The 25,247-nt window shown below is 47.3% G+C and overlaps 1 protein-coding gene across 3 annotated transcripts in view; it reads right to left on the reverse strand.

Moving 5' to 3' along the window:
* The window catches only part of TENM4 (teneurin transmembrane protein 4), a 1,359,030-nt gene that overhangs the window by 541,334 nt on the left and 792,449 nt on the right, over positions 1-25,247 (reverse strand). For all 3 annotated transcript variants that reach the window (XM_032427010.1, XM_032427011.1, XM_032427009.1), the window contains one exon: positions 24,786-24,841. The gene's annotated coding sequence lies outside the window, so the exon portion shown is untranslated. The remainder of the gene's footprint in view (positions 1-24,785; positions 24,842-25,247) is intronic.

Here is a 25,247-nt window from a genome sequence, read left to right on the forward strand (position 1 = left end):
TGGAAAAAATGTCTATTCAGGTTCTCTGCCCATTTTTAAATCAGATCATTTGTTTCTGTTTTGTTTTGTTTTGGTGCTGAGTTATAAAAGTTCTTTATATATTTTAGATATTAACCCCCTATTGGATATGTCATTTACAAATATCTTCTCCCATTCAGTAGGTTGCCTTGTCATTTTATTGATGGTTTTCTTCACTGTGCAAAAGCCTTTTATTTTGGCTTAGTCTGAATAGTTTGATTTTGCTTTAGTTTCCCTTGCCTGAGGAGACATATCTAGAAAAATGTTGCTACGGCTGATGTTAAAGAAATTGCTGCCTATGTTCTCTTCTAGGAGTTTCATGGTTTCAGGCCTCACATTTAGGTCCAGAGTCCATTTTGAGTTTACTTTTGTGTATGGAGTAAGAAAGTGGTCCAGTTATATTTTTTTGCACGTAGCTGTCCACTGTTCCCAGCACCATTTGTTGAAAAGACTATCTTTTGTCCATTGTATGTTCTTGCCTCCTTTGTCACAGATGAATTGACCATACAAGCGTGAGTTTATTTCTGGGCTCTCTACTCTGTTCCATTGATCTAGGTGTCTATTTCTGTGCCCATACCATCCTGTTTAACAGGAGTCCAGACCCCAGCTTGGTAGTATATCCTGAAATCTGGGATTGTGATAACTCCAGCATTCTTCATTCTCCAGAATGCTTTCGCTACTCAGAATCTTTTGTGGTTCCATACATATATTAGTTCTAGCTCTGTGAAAAATGCTGTTAGTGTTTTGATAGGGATTGCATTAGATCTGTAGATTGCTTTGGGTAGTATGGCCACTTTAACAATAAATGAATATTTTAAGTGCCCTTATATCCTCCGTGTTCAGTGGAGTGCCTTATACACATTTTCTAAAAATTAAGACAATATTTTATTGGCAGTTAAGCTTAGCATTAATGATTTTGTATTTTCTCTCTACACACACACAAAGTATAAGATGATGCTGTTCCTGCTAACATTTCATTGCTATTTCAACTTAATTATTATAACCCTGGTTAACCCCAGGTCTAGGTAAAAAGTTAACTCCAACCTACTCTGGATTTCACTCCTAGCCTTTCTGTGGCATGGGGATGGCTCTGGATTCTCAGGTTTGTGGAGCAGCAATAATGGCAATAAAGGTGGAGGGCCTGGGTTCCTAGGCCCTGCTCTTTCTCTAAGTAACTTCTTAACTTGATTATAGCTAGTTAATCTCCTTACACCTTAGTTTTTCAAAAGAAAAAGGACTCTCGGGTTCCAACCGAAGGTCTGATGTTCTGTGAATCAGGCAAGAGGACCTCTGAGGTTCTAGTGAAGGGTTTTTTGGTTTTTTTTTTAAAGATGGAGATGAGTACGTTTCTAACCACAACCCCAAATCTGGCAAGACGTGTTCCAATGCCACCCAACAGCCCTGAGGTTACCACGAGCCTGACAGCATCCGGAGTGCAGTTCCTCCTAACAGGTAGAAATTCCATTGTTGATTTCCACATCAATTCCTATAATATAAAGTATGATGATAATTAAGGACAGCTACCTACCTCAAAATATTAAGACTAAGCACCTCTAGGTGCTCTGTAGCAATTCTTTCTATAGAGAAGCCTTTCTGCAGGAAGCAGCCCATGGCTGGAAGAGAAGCTTTGGAGAGATGCATCCAGGAGAAGAACAAACCCTTCGAAACCATTCTCATTTAAGTGTATTATTTAGAGTTATAAAGGGAACCAAAGGAAGAACTGAAAATGTGATGTATATTGACTCTTAATTACAAGTGCACCCTGGGAGGAGGTGGGAGAGGTGGGATGTCAGTGAGCTAAACCTTCACTTAACCCAGCAGGAAGGCGACAGATACTGTGTAAAGCTGATACATCACTTTGGAGCAGTTTAAGAAAATACTATGTAATGATATGCAAGCAATCACCTGAAGAACTAAAATCAAAAGAAGTTAAATGTGGGGGACGCCTGGGTGGCTCAGTGAGTTAAGTGGCAGACTCTTGGTTTTGGTTCAGGCCATGATCTTAGGGTCATGGGATCAAGCCCTGCCTTGGGCTCTGCGCTGGGCGTGGAGGCTGCTTGGGGTTCTCTCTCTCCCTCTCCCTCTGCCCCTCCCCCCACTCCAGGCCCCCTCCCTTCGCACCCTCTCTGTCTCTCTAAAAAAAAAAAGAAGTAGTTAAATGTGGTTACCTCAGGAGAGGGGGTCTGAGGTTGGGGAAGTGTTTTGCTTTTCAGTATAAGACTTTCTGCACTATTTTATTTTGTAATCATTTATAAGGATACCTTTGATTTTAGAAAATGAAGAAAAACAATTTGCTCCTCAGGAAGTCACTGTCCTTCCGGGAGTTCGGAGCCATTCCTATGGTTCTGTTCAGCTGCATCACGTTGCTGTGGCTTTTGGTGGACAGGCTGTGGCGCCAGGGGGGCAGAGGCTGTGTGTTCGGTGTTCACAGTAAGGGGCAGGCGCAGCACAGTCTTTCTAGAAGTGGTGGTGAATGTTCACACGTTCTCCATGTTCTCTCAAAAAGTACACTATCTGAAAACGATTTAAACCATCAGTAATGACGCTGGGCAAACAGTCCATCCTCCTAGGATGACATGGACAGGGGAAATAATTGCCAGGTATGACATCTTGGCTAATTGCTTGGAGTAAGGGACCTGGGAAAGCATCTGTAAAGAAAACCCAATCCTAGGGATGCTGTGAAAAGTTCAGATCAAGATTAGCCAGGTGTCTGTGTCCTAAGCTGCATGGTCATTCTCAGGCTGGCAGCCAGAGATGGGGTGAAGAGGGTGCAAAGGGTGCCAGGCTGGACTCAGAAGACATGGGTTTTGGCCGTGACCCTGACAAGGCTGGGCTGTGGGCTCTGAACTGCTTACAGATGGCCCCACACAGAGCAGCCCACCCCGGGTCATTCTCCTCTCCCAGCCTCACTCTCCTTAGCTGCACACACAAATTTAAAAATCGCTACCTCTAGAGTTGTTTTGAGGATTAAAGGAGTTAATATAGCAAAAGCACTGGAGTTCTGCAACTTCCTAACTGATCTCCCCAGCCTTACCTTGCCCGGGTCACAACCCTTCCATTGCTTTCCACTTCCCTGCTGCATTATGTCCCAATATGACGTGAACCACACAAATGAGCCATGTACACAATTTTATTTACCTGGGATCATGACCTGAGCCGAAGGCAGACACTTAATTGACTGAGCCACCCAGGCGCCCAGCCACATACGTAGTTTTAAAGGTTCTAGTAGCCACTCTAAAAAAGTAATAGGAAGCAATTGACATTAATTTGAATAATATACTGTATGTATTTTATTTATAAATATATTTTATTTATCTAAAACGTTATCACTTTAACACATAATCAATATAGAAAAATTATGAATGGAACATTTTATATTCTTTTTCTTTTTTCCATACTAAGTCTCTGAAATGCAGTGTGTATTTTATACTTAAGGTAGCATGAGTTTGGCCTAGCCACACGTCAAGTGCTCAAGAGCCATATGGGCTGTTGGCTACCATACTGGATAGTGTAGATCTCAATCTTCTTTCAGTTTCTCCAACTGACTACACACTCTCTGGCCTCTTCTCACATGCTCTCCCCTTTGCCAGGAGCATGCTCCACCACCCCAACCCATTTTGCAGGGCTAACTTTCAAATCAGGTCACTTCCTCCTGGAAATTCTGCATGACTCTGTTGGCCTAGGGTAAGATACCTCATTACCTTATGAGGAGGAAGCAGATCTCAACAACAATGCTGGTTAAACTATGACACGCACACAACATGTAAGAGGCACCCCGATTTCAGAGTTGTTGAAACGTTCAATTACGTGTGTCTTGCAATCTATGCCATATGGCAAATGCCCCCCCTCCACTGTCCCCTGGAGAGTAACCCATCAGGACACGTAGGTAGAAGGTGCCGAGCTCCGCTTTCCTTGGGCTTCACTGAAAGGTGGGGAATGACTGCTTACGGAGTTCCCACTACGGCCCAGCCGTTTTCCTTACATTATTTTAATGACTCCTCAACACAATCTTATTTGGTATATCCCTCATTTTTTAAAAAAATTTTTATTAACATATAATGTATTATTTGTTTCAGAGGTACAGGTCTGTGATTCATCAGTCTTACACACTTCACAGTGCTCACCATAGCACATACCGTCCCTGATGTCCATCACCCCGCCACCCCATCCCTCCCCACCCCCTTCTGGTATATCCTTCATTTTTAAGAAGAAGAAATGGCAGCTCAGAGAGGTAAAGCTGCCCAGCTAGTACACGACAAAGCCGGGACTGGAACTCAGGCCCACGCACCTCCGGCAAGGCAAGCCTCTTCCAGAGGCCTGAGCTCCAGAGGCTGACGGAAGCCCCTAAAGCCTTGTCAGCATCCTGTTAATGCACTGTAAAGGCCTAAACTCCTCAAACAAGCTCAGGATCAAACAGCCAGACAGAAGCTTATTAGATTTAATGCCAGGAACAAACGTTGCAAACAACAGGTTAAGGAGGCCCCCGCCGTCTGAGGGAAGAGCGGAGCCTTGCTCTGGGGGGTGGGGGGGGGAAGGGGGGAGCACAGCTCCGCGCTCTCTGATATCCAGCCCAGGGGACGAAAGAGGAAGAAAGAATGCTGGCCTCCTCTGTCCATGGCATCAGCAAGCTTCAGTATTTCTCAAGGGCACCCAGTGGGGAGGAGGAGAAATGCGGAAGGGTCTGAGGGGCCGAAAGGGCCAGGAGTGGTAAATATGGGAGGGGGGTCCAGTGTGGGGAGGCCCGAACATGAAGAAGTCCCCCAAAGTCAGAAATGCCTGAAGCATACAGGTCAAATGTCAACACCTAGCTGGGTGGCAGGGGCTAAGGACAAAAGGCAAGAAGGCAGAGGTCCCCCCCACCCCCACCCCCGTTAGCCACGGGGGATGGGATTTGCTCCCCAAACCATGGAAGGTCTCCTGGGGGACGCGGCAGGCTCTGTGCTCTCCCAGGTTTGCCGAGGCTCAGATGACAATTGCTGGTCCTGCAGATTTAAGATACAGGGATTTTGTTCCTTTAATTCTGTTTCCTTAGAAAGTTCAGCCTCTTTGCACGGAGTCAACGAAATCAGGTCACTGCTTTCTTTCATCTGGGGAAGGTTGTTCTTTTTTTTTTTTTTTTTTAAAGATTTATTTATTTATTTGTCAGAGAGAAAGAGTGCGCATGAACAGGGGGAATAGCAGGGAGAGGAAGAAGCAGGCTCCCCGCTGAGCAAGGAGGAGCCTGATGCGGGGCTCAATCCCAGGACCCTGGGATCATGACCTGAGCCAAAGGCAGATGCTTAACCGACTGAGCCACCCAGGGGTCCCTGGGGAAGGTTGTTCTTAAAGAGAGTTTCTCGAGCCTTTTCTCTGGGTAAGGTAGCTCCCTCCATCCACTTTACATTTTGTTGAGAGTAAGTCTCTGGGAGTCAGGGAAGAGAGGGTCTGGTCTTCTGGTGGAGGGCGAGCCTCCCCAGGCTGCCCAGCAGCACAGAGCCCTCTTCTCCCGTCCTCCAGTACAGTGTGGGTTCCATCCTAGAGGCCACCATTCGCGTGACACATGGCCCTGGCCAGGGTGCTTCTCTCCGCACCTCAGTTTCCTCGAGGGGCTGGGAGAGCTCAGGGGATCCTAGGATCTCCCCTCCCCGCCTCCCCCACTTCATCCAGACAGCCTTAGCTTTCCTCTATTTTATACATCGTGGGCCCCATAAAATTTCCTTTGAAGAGAGGCTTTTGTGGCCAATAAAAGTTTGAAATCCACCAGACTGAATAATCTTGTACATTGCTTCCAGCCCTGACATTATCTGATTTTAAAAAATCACCAAGTTACAATATACTGGGGAGAACGAATAATACTCAAAGACTCAAGTTTCTGGATATGTGTGAGCAATGTGTGTGTGTGTGTGTGTGTGTGTGTGTGTAATCCTTTAACATTTTTTTCGTTTTTTGGGGGTTTTTTTGCCTCTGCTTCTCAGACACAAAGCACATACAAACATTTCACCTGGAAAGTTCAGCTGCTCTCAAGTTACTGACGTGCACAAAGTGCCTGCAGGCAAAGTGGGGCAAGTGTGCATCTGTGCCCAGCGCCCGCTCCGTGCTTTGCACTCGGCGGGTGGGGAAGACGCTGCTGTCCCACGGCTTGCAAACAAGCAAACCGGTTGAGAGCAACACAGCTCTGCCAGGCAGGAACTCACACCCCTGGCTTTCTACTTCTCCTGCTGGCCTGTCTCCACCCCCCAGGCCCTCCATGATTCTTGCCCATCTCTCTAAAATGGAAAAAAAAAAAAGAAAGGAAGTGGAGCCTAGTAACCATTTCAAGATGGTGATGTGATGCTAGAAAGTCTGCACTGAATGGGCTGCAGACTCGCAACATTTCCAAAGGCTCGCTGGGTGAAACTTCCAGATTCAGGCCCATCGTCGTACCACAGCTGCACACCCAGCCTGGGGGCAAAAAAGATTTGAGGCCAGTTCTCCCTGGGTGACAGGTAATCTTTAGCATCCTGCACAGACAGGCCTTCTGGTCTAGCCTAAGATTCCAGCAGAGGGGAGCACAAGAGAGGAAATCCAGACTGCAAATAAGTCAAAAATAACTTCTATTTCTCTTTGGATCATGTGGGTTTTATTTGGGGGGAGGGGAGAGCACACATGCTTTTCTGATTCTGTCTTGACTATGCCACCTAAAAATGAGCAGATAAATAGCCTGGAAAGCTACAAGAGGCCCTGGAGATCATCTAGTTCACCTGCCTCATTTTAAGGATGGGAGAACGAAGACCCAGAATGGGGAAGCTCCTTGCTGGGAATCATCCAGCTATAGAAGAATTTAGTCCGGACCACAGGCCACTGGCCATTTCATTCAGCTCCCCAGGCTCAAGTCTCTGACTCTAGTCACAGCGCACTGTGGTAAGAGAGGGCAGGAGGGCTGTGCACAGTACGTGCAGGGATGGTACCTGTGTGTAGGAGGCATATTAGGGCAGCCATGTGTGGTTGTTCAGGTTGTACGCTGCACAAGGGCCCCTGCCAGGCAGTGGATGAGACCTGAAAGCTGGTTCACACTGCATGCCTGGCTGTGTGCCCTAGTGCAGGGCTCTGTCTGCTTGGAGGAAGGGCATCTTTTTCTAATTGTCACAGAAGTGCTCCAAGGGCTAGCAGGACTTCTGGGGAGCAGGGAGTGTTCACAGGGTAAAGATTGGAACACGGCCCCAAGCTGAGTTTATCAGGCAGAGAAAGAAGAGCAGGCATTCTGTGAGAGGGCAGATGTACAAAGGGCCCTGTTACGGATGTGTTGGCATCAGCAGTTGACACAGCTCTCTCCTGGCCTAGGCCCAGGGCCCGGTGACACCTGGACTTCTGTCTCCAGGAGGACCAGGCCAGGAAAATCCCTCTCTGGACACCATCTTGGAGTAGAAGGTTCTAGACCCAGCCCACTGCCCTGTTCCAGCCACTCTGGTGTCCTGACAGGACCCTCAGAAGCCTCTGTCACTACCACACTCCTCGCTGCTCTGCAGGGCACCCTCTGTGGCCTCGCTCCCTCTTTGCTGGCCTTCTTCCCTGCTCCCCCACTTCCTGAGGAGAGAGGAAGCCAACCAGCCTCAGGAAGGCAGAAGCAGCCCAGCTGCTCTGCCTGCCTCCTGGGGTCAGGGTCAGCTGGCTGCAACCACTCTCTCCTCCATCCCCCCAACTTCTGCTGCTTTAGGAAAGGGCTGAAGACACAGATTCTAAATATAGGTACATCTCCCATCCTCCTGCCCAGCTAATATTAGCCCTTTTGTGGAATCCACTGACAGCATTATTCCCTTTTTTTGGCTGCACTGGTGGGAATTATTCTGCTTACAGTAAGGCAGGCTGAGCCAGCAAAAGACTGGGGACCACACTGAGCCAAATACAGTGAGAACTCTGCTAACTGGGGGCTGTGCCAGATGATTTATGGAGCTCCTTTCCAACACAAGATTTATGATTCTATGAACGGGGAGGCTTGGGAAATGGGGGTGGGGGCCGGTTCTGGTTAATTGAATTTGTCAGCTTCCAGATGGAGGAGGCACTAACATTTGTTGATAATTTACTCTGAGCCAGGGACACTGCTGAGGATTTCAAATATGTGATTTCCTTGAAACTTTACAACAGCCCTAGGACGGGGTAGGACAGATACCCCTATTTTACAGATGAGGGCACTGAGGCTCCTCGAAGCAAAAGTAACCGGCTCTATGGCAAATGGCTAGTCAATGTAAAAATGAGATTTGAACCCAGGTCTCCGTGACCCCGAAAGCCTTGACTTTTCATCATGCTGGTAGGTTTCTTTGCTTCGATGCTGGCAGAAAAGCTTTTGAAACCAGTATGGGTAGGATCCTTCTATATGGTCCTTAGCTAGGGTCAGAGAAGCAAGAGCAGGACTTAAGTCAGGGGACTTGAACTCAGGGCCTGCCTCTGTCAGGCCAACTTGGAGTAACTGGTTAAGCCTCTCTGAGCCTGGGTTTTCCCATCTGTAGGTAAAGAACTCCAAAGGCACTTTTAGCCCTGACTCTTGGAGTCTATGTTGCATTTCTCTGGATAGGTCTTTACTTTGATGGCCAGTTCTCATCACCCAGTACAAAAATGCAGCCTGAAAAGGGCCTGGGGATGCGGGAGCATGAGCTGGGGGCAGAGGGCAAAATGACCTACTGACCAGAAGGTTCCAAAGTCACCTTCCTACAAGATGTCAGCTCATTGTCTTGCAACTCCTCTCTGCAAAGTATAAGAGCACAAGAAAAGCTAATTCTGCCTGAGGCAGTGTAGCACAAATGAGGTCCTCTGGGTTTCTCTAATGCACCTGGAGAAGAGAGAAGGAGAAGGCAGATTCAAGGGAGAGTGTGATGACCAGTGATACATGGGCGGACGGTGGGTATTGATTTCATTTGATCGTTTATCCTCCCATCTTGTTCCAACGAAGATTTAATGCAGGAGGATTAGGAGCTGGTGATGCCTAAGAGGATGGCAATGCCATCCACCAAGAAAGGAGAAGAGCTGGTGAAGACAGCTGATGGAGTCTAGAAACATAGTCATGAGTGCTCGTCTCCACTGGGAAAAATGAGACTGGCTAAACTGACTCACGTCTGTCCGCTGGATTGCTCTCTGGCACCTGCAGAAATGCACCCTTCAGGCAGTCGGCCTCCCTGACAGTGTTTTTTGATAAACGACTCAGGACCAAAAAGATCGGAGCCTGCTCAATACCCGAGAACCTCAAGGAAGGATCTCTTCCCCTACTCAGACACTGGAGCAGCTTACCCAACAAGCGGAGTCCGAGGAAGTCCGCGAAACCTTACCACTTCATCTTTGTTGTGTTTTATTGAAGTTAAACCAATCCTGAAATTTCACTCCAAAACCGTTTCCTGGACCATTTCTCCGAGGAAGGAAGCAAGCCCATTAGCAAGCCACTCAAGTGGCCGGTGGGGGTCCCTGGGGAGTTTGCAGAGCCGGCAGCTTCTGAGCAGTAAGGGCTTGTATGTGCGCACGTGTGCCTGAGGGACGGCGGGGAGGGGGGTAGGCGGTTCCACTGTCACTACCCGGCAATCACAAACAACAGGATTGTTTCCAAGGTGAGACAGGGGTTCTGCTTCCACACGGAAACAAACAGAGAGCCTGAAGGGAAGGCACACAGGCCCGCCAGCATGTGCAGAGCCAGACAAGTGCACGGGGTCTGGGGACACAGATGCTCCCCACACCCGTATATGGGGGCCCGGACTCACAGGCCCACCGCGTGGACACGTTCACCCGCACCTACACCTGCACAGTTCCCAGACGCACACACACACAGCTGTGGCTCAGCTCACTACGTGTCCTTAGACCTGGGCATTAGGGCCAGGGAGGGTGGTCCCTCCAAGCTGGCACCAGACGTGGAGGATTTCCAAAGTGATGATTTCACAGAATCCCCCCCAGTGTCAGGAGGTTCATTTTCACAGCTGTTTCCTCAGCACCTTCTGCCCAGAAGATCCTGGAGTGAGTGCTCTAGGCAGAGGATGAAGACCACAGACCTTAGGGGGTTAACATAGGAGGAGAGGCCGCGGACAAGACAGTGTTAAGGAGGGAGGCGGGCAGGGAGATGGGTTACAGGCTTCTTTAGAGTCAAGCCTGTATCGTACTGCTGGATTCCCCAGAGCCCAGCAAGCTGGGAGCACCCAATGGTGCTTCACAGATGATTACTCACAGATGATGAATTAATTCAGGGCAATTTCAGGCCAAACCCACTTGGTCGCTCTATCCTGCCTCCCCACTCCCCCAGGACCAAGTCCCTATTCCTTATTGCCTGGCCATCTCAGGGGCCCTTTCTCACCAGGCAGAACCTGTCTTCCCACCTCAACCCTCCCCTACACCCCCATGTCCACACTTCACTCCCTGTTTCTGTGCCATGGAAGTTCTCCCTGTTTCTCCAGGACGCCAGACCCTTCCAGGTCTCAGAGCCTTGGTGCCAAGTTTCCTGCTGCCAGGAAGGCCCCTTGCTTCCTTCTCTGTTTGGTAAACTCTTTCCCTTCCATCTGCAGTTTTCCCTGCTCTTCCCCTCCCCCCAGTCTGATTCACTGCCCCCTCCAAAGGCCCCCCAAAGGCCTTGCTTCATCCCTTTGTGGCTGTCTCTCCACAGCGAGCAGCTCGAGGGGGACACACTGTCCCACTCCTCCCAGAGCCCGGCACTCAGTAAGTGACTCTGGGTGGGGTAGGGGGGTGTGGAGACTCAGCGGGGCCTGGTTCTGGGCTTTGTGGAGCCCCTGAGCTTCCTCCCTCAATGGAGTGGGCAGAGAAGCAGCAATGAATGGCAAGCGTGAGAACCAGAGCGGAGATGGAAGCGCGTCTGGGGGCTGTCGCAATCATGCGTGTCCTCCCCTGGGACACATTCCAAGGCGTAATTCCCACTTCTCCCTACCCTTGCCCCTTGGCATGTGGCTCTTGCAGCCTCTGTCCCACTTAACCTCTCCAAAGCACTCCTCTCTGGAGGCCCCTGGGTATAAAACATCATTAAGGACACATCTCTCCCAAGTTAAACTTTCTAACTCCCCAATGCCCAAGAGATACTGCTGTGCCTTTTGGCTGGATAAAGTGGGGCAGCCCTGCTGGGTCCGTGGAAGCAGGAGCTGTGGGGCCCTTCCTGCCCCCTCAGGGAAGCCCCAAACTGATTAATACCTGCTTGGCCCACTCAGCAAAATAAACCTACAAAATGAGATCATTTAAAATCTTTTTTTATTGATTTATTTATATTTCTAAAAGGTCACAGTCAGTTCTTTTTTTAACTGGACAGAAACCCGGAATGAGTAAAGCATTGAGAGATAGAAGTAAATGCAACTGCAAATCATTTGAGTATCTTTACATGCTGGCGAGCACAGTGTTGGGCTCTGCGCATAGTAGAGGTGAGGGAGATGTACACCCAGCCCTCTGGGACCCCCTGGGTGAGTGGAAAAGGAGGGCTTCCTTGTTCACATTCAGATTCAAAGGCCATCCTTGGCATCTTGGATATGCCTGGGGACATCACAGGGTCCTTATGGGGCCTTCTCAAAGAGACCCCGAGAGGGAAGTGTTACGATCATTTCTCTTTCACAGATAAGAACACTGAGGCTCAGAGGGTTAAATGACTTGTCCAGGGTCAAGCAGCCAGTGAGCAGATTGGGATTTGAGCCCAAGTTTATATAGCTCCCAACACTGACATTCTTGCTTCCATGACAAAATGGGCACATTTTTGGTCCAGCAGTGGAAAATTTTGAAGATAGTTGGAGAACCCTTATTTCATTTCATTGTCACAACCCTAGGAAGTAGGCATCAATGTCTCTAATACCAAGGAGCAAACTGAGATTCACTGTTATCCATTCCAGCTTAGAAATGGGAGTCAGGACCAGAATTCAGTATTTTTGGTCTGACCTCCTAGTGAGCTGGGGGAATGGCCCTTCTAAGATCATGGAAGGGAAGACAAGGTCCAGGGGGTGGGGGATGCACAATGACAAGGCCCTAGGAGACCTGCATGTCATTCAGGGACAATTCTCCAATGTCTAGACCTGACCTTTGTTACCGAATCTTATTTCAGTTTTGCCTCTAAAAAAAATCAAAATCCTGTCAAAAGACATAAGAGCATTTGACAAGATCTAACACCCTTTCGTGAAAAAAATACTTAACAAACTATGAATACAAGGAATCCTCAACTTGATAAAGGCCATCTTTAAAAAGCCCATAGCTAACACTGGACTTAATGGTGAAAGACTGAAATTTTCCCTCTAGGATTAAAAACAAGACAAGCTGTGTGCTCTCACCACCTCTATTCAATACTATACTGGAAGTTCTAACCAGGGAAATTAGCCAAAAATAAACAAACAAACAAACAAATAAATAAATAAAAAGGCATCCAGATTAGGAAAAGGGAGAAATAAAACTATCTCCACTCACAGACAGATGATAAGATCTGGTATATAGAAAATCCTAATGAATCCACAAAAAAAAATTGGAACTAATAAACAAGTTCAGTAAGGTTGCAGGATACAAGATTATTATACCAAAATCATTTGTTTTCTATATACTGGCAATGTGCAACCCAAAAATGAAATCAAGATAACCACTCTATTTACAATTGCATCAAAAAATCATAGAAGTTTTTAGGAATGAATTTTAAAAAGATGTGCAAGAGTCCTTTACAAGTGCAAAACGTCTTTATATGTCATATGTATAATACTGAATACCATAAAACACCGAAGAAAGGGAAAGACATCCATGTTTATGAATTGAAAGACTTAATATTGTTTAGATGGCAACATTCCTAACTTGCTTTACAGATTCAATGCATTTCCTACTGAAACTCCAGCTGGAATTTTTTTTTTTTTAAGAAATGGATAAGTGGATCCTAAAATTCATATATAAATGCAAGATACTGAATACCCAAAACAGTCTTAAAAAAGAACAAAGTTGGAGGGCCCACAGTTCTCAATTTCAAACCTACTATGAAGCTACAGTAATCAAAGCGGTGTGATACTGGCATCAGGATAGACATCCAGATCAACGGGCCAATGGAATAGAACTGAGAGTCCATAAATAAATCCTCACATTTATGATCAGTTGATTTTTGACAAGAGCACCAAGATAATCCAATGAGGAAAGAACAGCCTTTTCAACAAATGGTGCAGGGACAACTGGATATCCACATGCAAAAGAAATGAAGTTGGTCGCATACCTCACACAAGATACAAAGATTAACTCAAGGTGGATCATAAATTTACATGTAAGAAATAAAACTATAAAATTCCTAGGTGAAAATCTTCAAGGCTTTGGGTTAAGCAATGGTTTCTTAGATGTGATACCTAAAGCACAAGTGACCAAACAAAACAAAACAAAACAAAACAAAACTGGACTTCATCAATATTAAAAACTTGTGCTTCAAATAACATTATCAAGAAAGTGAAAAGACAACCCACAGAATGGGAGAAAATATTTGCAAACCATACACTGGATGAGTGACTTGTATCCAGAATAGAAAAAGAACCCTTGTAACTCAACAATAAAAAGAAAAGTAACCCAATTAAGAAATGAGCAAAGGACTTGAGTAGACATTTCTCTAACGAAGATACAAAAGTGGCCAATAAGGGCAAGTAGAGATGCTGAGCATCGTTAGTCATCAGGGAAATCTGAATCAAAGCCACATGAGATGTCACTTCAAAGCCATAAGGACTGTTAGAAAAGGAGAGAGACAGTGAAAAGTGTTGGAAAGAATGTGAAAACAACTGGGAACCTCATACATTGCTGGTGGGATTATAAAATGGTACAGCTACTTTTGAAAACGGACTGCAGCTCCTGAAAATGTTCATCATATGACCTAGCCATATTACTTTAGGTATGTACCCCAAAGAACTAAAAATCCTTGTTCACACAACCCCTTGTACACGAATGTTCAGAGCAGCATTGTTCATAATGGCTAAAAAATACAAATAATCTGAATCAACTGAAAAATGGGTAAATGAAATGGGGTGTGTGTGCGTGTGTGCATGAATTAGTCAGCAATAAAAAGGAATGAAGTACTCATACATGCTACAACATGGATGGATCTTGAAAACCTTATGCTAAAGCGAGAAATAAGACACACAGGTAACATCTTATATGATTCTATTTAAGTAAAATGTCCGGCATAAGCAAGTCCATGGAAAGAGAAAGTGGTATTAGTGGTGGGCGGGGCCGGGGGGAGCAGGGAATGGGGAGTGACTGCTAATGAAAATGGGATTTCTTTGGGGGCTAATGAAATGTTCTAAAATTAGATAGTGGTGATCGTGGCACAACTCTGGGAATTTACTGGAAAACACTGAATTGTACAATTTTGAAAGGGGGAATTTTATGGTATGTGAATTATATCTCAATAATGCTGTTATAAAAAAAAAACATATGCATGAAAGAGACTGTGGGGAATGTGGAAAGTGGAAACAGCTGACTTGCTAGAAGTGGTGAGATGGAAGGTAATTTTATTTTTTTCCTGTTATTGTTGTTTTAATGTTGTTTGGCAATGACAAGTGAAAAGGAGGGAGAGAGAGGGATAGTCCAGTAGAGAAGAAGACAACTAACTTGGGAGTCCAGGGCTCCAAGGCTGTCATCCCTCACTCTGCTAGTCACTCTGACTTTGCTAAACTGTGTGCTCTTGAGTAAGTGGCTTCACCTCCCTGGGCCTTGATTTCTTTTTCTTGGAGTGGAATAATATCAACCTTGTAGGGCCTCTGTGAGGATCCCAAGAGGCCTTCCATACACAGAGCACATATGCGGCAGATACCCACAGCGTCCATTACCTTTCATCTTCATTTATTTATTCAAATAATTATGGAGCATCTGTTACATACTGGGGATATAGATGAACTAAGATTGGACCTTGTTCTTAAATATCTCAGAGTTTAAGAGAAGACAGACATAAATAACCAAAACAAGTTCGTTGAGAAGGGTCACAATAAAGATATCCACAAACAGCTTGCTGGACAAGTTATCAGCAGAGACCAAATATATTTGGGACCTTGTGTTGGGAGCGACTGGGGCCAGGTCAAGAGATGGAAATCCACAGAAGAACAATAGCATCCATAACCGCAGATCACATATTTGTTCTGTAGCATGCTCTCATGTGTACTGTCCCATGCAACCCTCAGAGAATGTTAGCAAGGAAAGTATTACTACCGTACTTGATAAATGAGAAGAACATGTCTTAGAGAGGTCAAGAGAGTGTTCTGTTTTCATAAAGCCAGCTCATGGTGCAGGACCCTCTCTATTTGCCATAGCCACCTCTTCTGAGCAATCTTGGCTACATCCCACGAAGAAGGAACACTGGGAGGGGTAGAGTGAAGAAAATGAAGAGGAGCTCTCTCCAAGTCAGGGCTGGTCAGAGGTATTGAGTATGTAAGCTGTCCCCCTGGGGGTCCAGGGAGAAACACGCCAGACAGAGACCCAGGAACCAATTCAGGCCTGGGTCGCCCAACAAAGATTTACAGCATTCGTTGGGGGAAATATTCGTGCTCTGTAGGTCATCAATGTCTAGCAAATACTTCTCCACTGATCTCACTAAGTCATAGGCTGGGGGTGGGGAAGGAAAACATGGTATACTTTATAGAGCACCTACTGTGTACAGGGCATTATACAAGGAGCTTCCCCAACAGTAGGCTCTTAAGGCATTGCAGTGGCCTCTTTCTACATTGACGTTGAGGTAACACTGATGACCAGAGAGGTCAAGTGCCTTGACCAAGGTCACACAGAAAACCTGTATCAGAGAGGAGTGAGCCTCCTTTCCACTCACCAGAAGGATTCCAAATTTCTCCCTGTGCAAAGGAGTCATAGACTCAAGGGCAGAGGGCAGAATCAACACACTGCCTGTAAGAGCTCAGAAGCTTCATGGATCAGGGACCCATGTCATCCATTTATACAACATGAAAAAAACCTGACCAGTTTGCATTTCCAGGGTGAGGGGGTGAGCCACTGGTTTTATTTTTGTATCCCACGGGCTTAGCTGCTTATCTGGCACAGACTAGGGGCTTCTATCAGTCCTCTTTAACAACAGCCTAATTGACCCTTGGTTTTGATGGAACCAGACCTCAAGTGACAGCAAAAGGCCTCCCTTTAGCAAAAGCAACTTCCTCAATGGAGCAGGATGACAGATGAGAGAGCCCGGGCATTCGGCACAGAGACCCAGGTGGGTCCCTCAGTGATGCTGCCAGACTATCGATGGCTGGCCATCTGGACTGACCGAAGTCTCATTCATCAAAAGCCCTAACAAGTCCATTTGTCAGCTTCAGTGCCAGCCCCATCCCACTGACCCTGACAGTGAGTCTGTGATCACCAAGGCTCCTCACCACTGCAGCATCTGCAAAGTTCGCTGAAATGGAGGCCCAAGGACCAGACTGGATCCAGCACTCTCTAACTACCCTGTTCAGGGAAAACAGGAGAGTCTCCAACCCACCCAGTGGGGTAGGGTGTCCACCAGCACTCTGCAGTGATTCCTGATGATTTACAGGACTACAACCGAGGGCTGCAGGGCTCTCAGCCAGGTGAGACTCAACAAAAGGGGAACCTGGAGTCATCAAGGGATCACCCCAACAAATGTCCCAAAGGTGTAAAAGAAAGAACACAGATTTGGGGAGCCTACAGATGTTAAGAGAAAGCCCAGTCCTCTCCTGCAAGATGTCTCACCTTTGGAAAGCATCTTAGCCTCTCGAAGCATCCATCTTTTTTACCAATTAAACCCGGATGTCACATGCTGTTATGAAGGCCAGACAGGCTAATCGGGGGCTGGGTTTGGCAGGTGACTGGGATTGTGAAAACCAGCTGAAGGAAGGATACTCTGAGGAGGGCTGATGGTTGAAATAAGAATGGATGAGACGATGCAAGAATGTGTGGCAAAAAAGAGAGAGAGACAGCTGGGGAGGGAGGGAGATGGAGATGAAAAGCAAATGAATCCTAGGGAAAACGGCATTTAGCAGGGGTAAAAGGAAAACAAGTCAGAGCTCAGATGGAATGTGGTCAGAGTGGATAATAAGGAAGAGGACAAGAAGATCCACATTTTCCAAAAGACATGTCAGGGAAACTGTCTACAGTTTGCCAACTGTTCGATCTTGTAAGAACAATCATAACACTGGAGACTTCTTATTATGCCATCAGTAAATGTCTCCTACAGATGTAGAGGCCAAAGGTAGCAAGTGGGTTCCTTCTCACCAGCCAATTCCAACTGATTGATAATGTTTATCTGAAGCATTGTATTTGAACAAATTCTGAGGCCTCATCTGAGCACGGTGGTAAAGAGAGCCTTTTCACTTAGCGAGGTCTGCGGTGGGGTGTACGGAAGAAAGAGCAGGCTGCATGCCGTGTGTGGTGGATGTAGGGCCGTGCTGCCCAGATACAGGCCTCTGGGACGAAGGCACTCATCCCTCCGGCTGCAGGGACTATTGCCCTTGGCTGCTGACAGCTCTCAGTAGAGTCCCTCTCTGGGAATGGCCCTTGGCCAAGAGAGCTGCCTCACCCAGGGGCAGCCCGCCCACAGCTGCTGCTGCAGAGGGCAGTGAGACTAACTCCCCCAGGTTCAATGCAGCGTATCTGAAGGGCCATCCCAGCTCCAGCGCTCCCCATGGGGTCAGTGGATGTCCATGTTGTGATGCATTGAAGTTCAACTCCCCCCTTTATCCAATCTTACTTCCCTTACAAATGCTGATCCTGGGGACAAACCTAACAAACTTTCTGCATGCATATCTCCCTGGAGTCTGGTCCCAAGAACCCAACCTAATGCATCATGCATTTGCCATTCCTGCACAAGCTCTATCCCTCTATGCTTAGCCAGTAGCTTGTCATTTATGCTTACTCCTCACCAAAGACCTGACGTTAGTTAGCCAATGAGAACACATACTCCATCAACTTTCCCTTTTTCCCTTGTTTGGAAGGAAACTCAAAGGTAAGTTCTCCATTCTTTCTTCTCTTGCCTACGTAGACATAGATTTCTGCTTGAGGCTTGGAGTCCCTCTAATCTAAAAATGAGGGCTGGCTCCATTCTGCTCATTTTCAGTCACGCTTCCTCCCAGGCTCTAACCCTAGCAGAGATAGCATTTGTCCCTGATTCAATTTTTGGAGCTGCTGTAAATTGAAGGTGTCATCAGGAGGGAGAACAGTATATGCTAACAACTCTCATTGGCATGGTGCTTTCAAGTTACACGTATGTGTTATTTTATAAACACAGTAACTATTATTATTTCTTTTGAATAAAAGATACAGAGAGGTTAAATGATTTCTCAACCAACTGCAGAACCTAGACTACAATCTGGGTTTCTTGGCTGCTAGTCATATGGATTCTAGCCACAGGCAGAAACCACTTCACTGGCCTCTGTTTCTCTCTCAGGGTCAGTGTATGTTTTCTAGAAAACACTGAAACAGTGGAATTAGCTCAGGGGACTCCTTCCCATCTTCCCTTTCTACTCTGGCAAAACCCTCGGGACTTGATAGTGTTCAAATCCTAAGCCAAGCACTGAAGAGCACTGTGGAATGTAGGGGATGATCTAACAATCCAGGGCCAGAATCCCCAGTACAGCCGCACCAAGAGGCCGTCTTGTTCCTGTTTGGATCATTCCTTTGATGAGGAGCTCACTACCTCAAATGATGCCCATTCTGTTGTCCCCTCACCTGTACAATTGGAACAATATTAAAAAGGATGGGGGGCACCTGGGTGGCTCAGTCGGTTAAGCATCTGACTTGATTTCAGCTCAGGTCATAATCTCAGGGTCATGGGATTGAGCCCCAAGTTGGGCTGTGAGCTCTGTGTGGAGTCTGCTTAAGATTCTCTCCTTCTCCCTCTGCCCCTCTCCCCCACCTGCTCGAATGTGCACACATGCTCTCTAAGAGAGAGAGAGAGAGAAACTGGAAAATTTAAATGAGATAATGAATGAAAAGCACATAGTGTAGCACCCAGCATGTGGTTGTACTCAGTGAATGGAAGGAGTTTTTTTTTCTCTTTCCGTGAGACACAGAACAAGAATGGAACAGAACTGGCTTGTAGGAAGAGCGCCCTCAGCTCCAACCACACTACTTGGGAATCGGTGCTTACACAGCCCTGAGATAGAGCTGGAGAGGTCTGGAGTGCGGGTTCTGCTGCCAGCTACCTACGTTTGAGTATGGGCTCTGCCACTTAGCTGTGTGACCTTGGGAAAGTCACTCTGTCACTCTGTGCCTCAATGTCCTCGTTTGCAAGATGAGGAGAGATGAACGTTACCTACGTCGGGTGCAGGGGAGTGGTTGTCATGTAAATGCTCAAAACTCTGCCAGGCACACAGTAGCTGTCACTTGTCAGTTCTGTCATCCTTATCTTCCAGACAAGGAAACTGAGGCCAGAGAATTGAGCCATTTCCACAAAGTCAAACAGCAAATGAGGAGCAGAGCCTGGACGGAAATCTTGGTTTGCCTGAGTCCCAAGTACGTGAGCTTTCTTTCATATAACGTTACTTCTGCCATTCCTTTTGCTCTTTTTTAAGAAGAGGAGGAAGGACAGAACAGAGTCATAAGGAATTCTGCCTGAGAAGCTGGCACATCGTGCTCATTGGAGGAAGGAGCGTGTTCCTAGAGGCGCGGCTAAGTGAACCTGGGAGTCATGTCCCGGGGCAGGCAGGAGAGCACGCTGCCTGCTGGAAGCACACGCCAGGGACCGGGGCCGAACACACCACCTCCTGCTCCCCGGTCAACCGCCACAGCAACGTCAGGGCCTGCGCTTTGGCTGCAGTAGCAGGGACAGACGTGTTGCCGAGCCCCACGTGGCTGTGTGACCGGAGACATGTGGGTGACTCTGAGGCCCTGGGAGGGATGAGGAAGCACCACAAGCCCTTCTCGCAGGCGAAAACCATTTCAGCTCTGTGCAGCCGTGGTTGAGAGGCTGGCGCGGGCCCCGTGTGCTGGAGTCAGGATGCAGCTGGTATGGGGCATTTTGGCTCTGCACAAAGGAAGGCTTGCGAGCAGGAGTGAAATTCAAAATATTTAAGAACTGATATGACACAGACAGCAACCGATCAGAACAGGCATGACGGCCAGGGAGAACAGATGTGGGCTGTAAACCAACAGTCTGGCTAGGGGAGTATATCCCAGGCGAACGTCAGTCTCGGCAACAGAGAAGCCCAACGTGGGAACAAGAAGAGGATCAATGGGTGGGGGCCCAGATGCCAACAGAGAATTGTCCACCTATCTCCAACGCAAGTCCCAGGGAGAAGTCCATGAGGCCCCCAGGGCTCTGTAGATGATGGTTTCCAAGGAAAGAGGAAGGGCCTCTTGGCTATGGAGGAAAAGAGTTAAGGGCCTCAGGGTCCAGCTCCCAGGCTCAGCAGCACCACTGCCCTTGGGATGCACAGGTCCAGCCTCCAGAAGGGCAAAGCCCCGAGCCCACCCGAAGACTTGCCCACGAAGGCTCTCACTGATATGTCTTCATGTCATTCTGCTTACTTTTCTCTTGGCCACCGAGTGTTCACTTGTGTCTTCCGAAACAGTTGTTCTTGTTCTAGCATTTATTTATTTTTATTTATTTATTTTTTTGTTCTAGCATTTAGATGAGGGCACCAGCGCACCTCACCGGAGTCCCAGGGACACCAAATGTAGCCTGGAGGCATGCGGAGGGAGCCCCAGGCTGGTCAAGAGTCAACAGTTGGAATCCTAGTACCACCTTGGCAGCCCCCAGAGCCATTCCAAGCCCCCCTCTTCCCCAGCTCAAAGCTGCCTCCCTAGTGCTTGCTAACCTTTCACTTAAAAACACATGCTCCTGTTACCCTTTGGACAAAGTCACAAGGGGTCAATTATCTTGTGGCAATGAAGGAGGAGTACCATTTCTTCGGCTTGCATAAGATGAGGCTCCACATGATGAAATAAATCATTGGCCTGTGAGGTCTTGTGGGAAGGTACTAGAAGGGAAGGCCCTCCCTTGAGAGCAGTGCACGAAGACCTTTCCCCTCACCCAGCCTCACCCGTCAATGAGTCTGTGGGCACACTTGCCAAGCCTAAGAAATTCCCCTGGAAAGTGCCACTGAAACACTTCACCCCTGCTCTTCATGGACCTCAAAAGGTTGTGCCTGATGTTGACTTTGCCCCACTTGTGTCTTATAAATCCAGTCTACTTTCCCGTTAGTTATTAGTGGCTCTTTCTACTGTCTTCGATACCTGACTGTGGCCTCCTGGCCTTCACTAGCTTTGTCCCCAGGATTTGAGTGACAGCTTCAGGAATTTACCGAAGGAGTCATGGGCATGGGCTGTGGCTTTGCGGTCCACTGGGACATCTAGGGAAGGCCAGAACATCCTGGCGAAGCAAAACATGGCAGTTTAGCACCATGTTCTCGGGTCAGTAAGCTGGGCTCCCACCTCCAGCTTTGCCACCCAACAGCTGGATAACCTATGAAAGTTATCCAAACGTTTCAAGCCTCTGTTTTCTGAGGTGGAAAATGGTTATAATATTAGTATCTATCTTATAGGGTTATTTTAAGAAGCAAAATAATTTATACAAAGCACTTAGCACTTTGTCAAGCACAAGGTCAGCAATCAGGAAAGCTGGTCATTATTAATATAGTTAGTCCTTCCAAATTTCTAGTCTACAGGAGACTAGAAGCTCTGTCTGCTGCAGACCCTGTATCCTGCTAGGGGCTAACGTCCTAGTGTCTGCCCTCAAGAACCTCACCATTTAGTGCGAGAAGACCACAACCAACAACTAGGATGTACTATGATAAATGCTTTACTAATAATTACTTTCAAAAGCACCATCACTAAAAGGTGACAACCGTTTTTGCTAGTCATCGTGTGTTATACACTTTATATATGACAAGAGCATAAACTTTTTGGTCCAAACACCTGGGCTCAAATCCCAGCATTATCACTGAATACCTGAGTACTCTCCGGCATGTTAACTTCTTTGAAATAGCTTAACTGGAAAAATGGAGGTAAAAATTAGAAAATAGAAAGTATATCTAAGATGTTACCATAGTGCCTTGCATAATGGTGTTGGAAGAGCTAACGTGGGCTATTGTCCCAGTCCTGGAGGGGCCGTCTGGGTGGGTATAAAGGTCAAGGCAGGACCCCCACCCAGGATGGGTGGCAGCACTGTGATGTTCAGGGGCCCGTCTGGTGTGGAGCCACAGGGACCAGAGGCTGGCCACTCCAATGGAGTTGCCAGCAAGAACTAGGCAGAATATTCCAAGTAGGGCAGGTCCTCCAGGACCAAGAGAAATTGAGTGTGTTGGTGTAGTAAGAGGCCAAGCTAGGAGTCAAATGTAGGCCTGTTATATTATAGAAGGCATGAGTATCCCGGCCTGGGGCACTCTGCTCCCACAGCCAGGGGCTTCTCTACAGATCACAAACACTGGCTATCCCCCCGCTGCACACTCAACCCCACACCGGGTACCCCCATGCTGCGTACCGTGGGGGTGAGCAAGGACGATGCGGGCAGAACTCTGCACCTTACAGAATATACTACTTCTGAAAAGGAGCCATGCAAATCAGAACACACCAGCCCCAGAACTGAGCCAGGGCACAAAGAACCAAATTGCACCGACTCAGACCTGTTTACACGAATGACCATTCTTACAGCACGGTTTGGTAAGCCTGTTGCTAAGCCTGCCAAGCTCCCTATCACAGAGCACTTCACTCCTAGCTCAGGAAAGATAATCACTCTGGGAACCAGCTTCCTTAGGAGACCTGGCAGAAGGCTTTCAGTGCACAGTGAAACCTACCTTTCAACAGAGCTTCTCCTCCTCCCATGTCAGACAAGGGGAAACCCAATCCCTAAAGGAAAGGGTTTGCACACACACAGTACTGCCGGGTGTCACTGACTGTAAGTGACCCTCCGGGAAAGGAAGGAGCCCCGATCTCTCTCTCGGCTTGGAGCAGCTCCTAAACAAAGACCCTAAAGTCTCCTGCTGGAACAACGTGAGATGCAGGACGCTCAGATTCCAGGGACACCCGCAGATATCATCTGTCAATCCTGACACCAGCCCCGGCTGTGTCGGGGTCCGAGCGGAGAGATCAGACAAGCAGCAGGGTAGGGCGGGGGCGGGGGGAGAGGAGGGAGGGGGAGAAACGGCTTTGGAGAAACCACTACAAATAGGCGGAGTTTTTATCTGACACTAAAGAACAGGGCAAGGGAGAGCTGTGTGATCCAAGCCGGGATGAAAGCAAGGCAGGCCTCCGCCTTGTAATATAAGAGTTTAATGATACTTATTAAAAGCCCGTTTCTTGGTCCTGTTGAAAAATTACACCCGTGTTTCTTTTTTTCATATAAATTGCTTCCTAGAGATAAAGTGCACACACACACGCACACACACACACTCCTTACAGATTCCACACCCCATGCTCGCACACCTGCGCTCCCCATAAACCCTGCACGTCCTGTGTATCACACACGTCAGCACATCTTCATCAAGCATAGCTACAATTCACGACACACACACATGCTATAAAGCCGAAAACCCGTCCCGGTCCCGGAGGTTATCCATGCACCCTTTGAAATTGCAGACTTTGAGGGAGCCCAAGAGCTTCTTGCCCAAGTTGTCATCCCCACAAACAAAGAGCACAACCTCTAATCCATATCATTCTCCACGTCTTGCCTGAGACCAGGCAACTCTGCAAAAGCTGGCGCCACCAGGATCATCAAGCTTTGGTGGAAAGCAACAGCATTCCGTAGGGTCACTGTGGGAGAAGGGGTCTGTGCCCCTCTGGCTCGGGGCGGGTTCCCTCTGATATGCTGAGTACCAGCCACCTGGAGGTGGCCTGGGCCTCCGCCGGGGGGCATATTTTTTTCTGGCTATCAACTTACCCAGAGCTCAAGGCTGCCTTCATTCTCAGTCAGAGAAGGCTTTGCTTTCTGGAATCATTAGCTAGATACAAGAAAGTACCCCTTAGCCAAGAGTATCCTTCCACCAGCATGGGCTCCCTCCCGGTGCTGATCTCCCCAGTGTTTTACTCACTGCTAAGGGGTAGGGTTCGAAGGCTAAAGTCATCAGGTAGAACAGTTTGCTGTTACCAGAAACAAATGCTTTGGAGTTGGGAAATTTGGTTTCAAGGTCAGCTCTAACCCTTCCTCACTGTATGGCCTTGCCAACTCCCCGAGCCATGGTTTTCTTCTTGGCAAAATGGCAATAACAGCTTCTTTCCATCTTACGGAGTTTGGGGGAAGATCACAAAATGCCCTACAGACTGTAAACTCCAAAGCAGATGTTAGAGATTTTCATGATGAGACAGTAATGAGGAAATGGAGGCGCTCATAAATTGGGCTGTGAGTGCCTCCAGGGCAAAGCCTGTGTTGTATGTATCTTGTTATCCTCAGTGCCTGGCACAGAGGACTGACACCAAATATTCTGGGGAAAAAATGGTTTGAAAGAACCAGTAAGCCTGTGAGTTAAGCAGCTTGTGCAAGGTCACAAAACAGCTGATGGTGGGACTAAAACCCAGCTCCCCTCACCCCCTTGTCCCAGGCTCTGTTCCAGATGCACCAAACTGTTGGGTATCTGGAAGGGTCAGTGATGTCAAACTAGCCACAGTGTGGGCCAGGTTTTAATAAGCCCTACCATTCCCCGGGAAAGATCCACTACAGGCAGGCAATGCCCAGGAAGCCTTCACAAACTCGCTTGTTAAACATTCCAACTCAACAGTGAAAACAAACAGAAACTACAGGGCAAATCATATCCAAATGCCTCAAACCAACTCATCTTATTTCCTGTCTTGAATTGCACACATCAGAAAAGTCACGAGATTGGGACAATGAGCCTGCAGAGATTTTGGTTGCGGAAACTAGCAGCATATCTTGTTTCCAGCTCACTTTCAGCATTATCACTTACCTACTGACCAAGTGTCCGGGAGATCACTAGCCCTCTCTGAGTCTCAGTTTTTCCATCTGCAAAACAAGAAGATGATTCGCAATTAATCCCTTGAGACCACTGGACTAAAATGCATCAGAGGTTTAATACCTTGTATCAGTTCCCAACTACTTATGATCCCACATAACTGGGGAAATTGCTAATGGTCAGGGGCTGGAAGGGCATTATTTCAAAAATGAAGTATAATAATTAACAGTTATGTGACATGTAGGGCGCCGATGGCATTCAACCCCCAGTACAGAAAATTCAGCCCTTCCATCATTTTGGCATTTATTTTTCTTTTTCATAAATGTAAAAATGTAAAAGACCATTGAAATACCAGGAGAAATAAAGCAAACAAAAATGTCACCACCTCAACGTACTCACGCTCAACATTTTAGGGTATTTTTCCAGTTTTTCTCTTCTAATGCACAGAGTTCACCA

The sequence above is a fragment of the Phoca vitulina genome, unplaced genomic scaffold (assembly GCF_004348235.1).
Source record: "Phoca vitulina isolate PV1807 unplaced genomic scaffold, GSC_HSeal_1.0 scaffold36, whole genome shotgun sequence".
Taxonomy (NCBI): domain Eukaryota; kingdom Metazoa; phylum Chordata; class Mammalia; order Carnivora; family Phocidae; genus Phoca; species Phoca vitulina.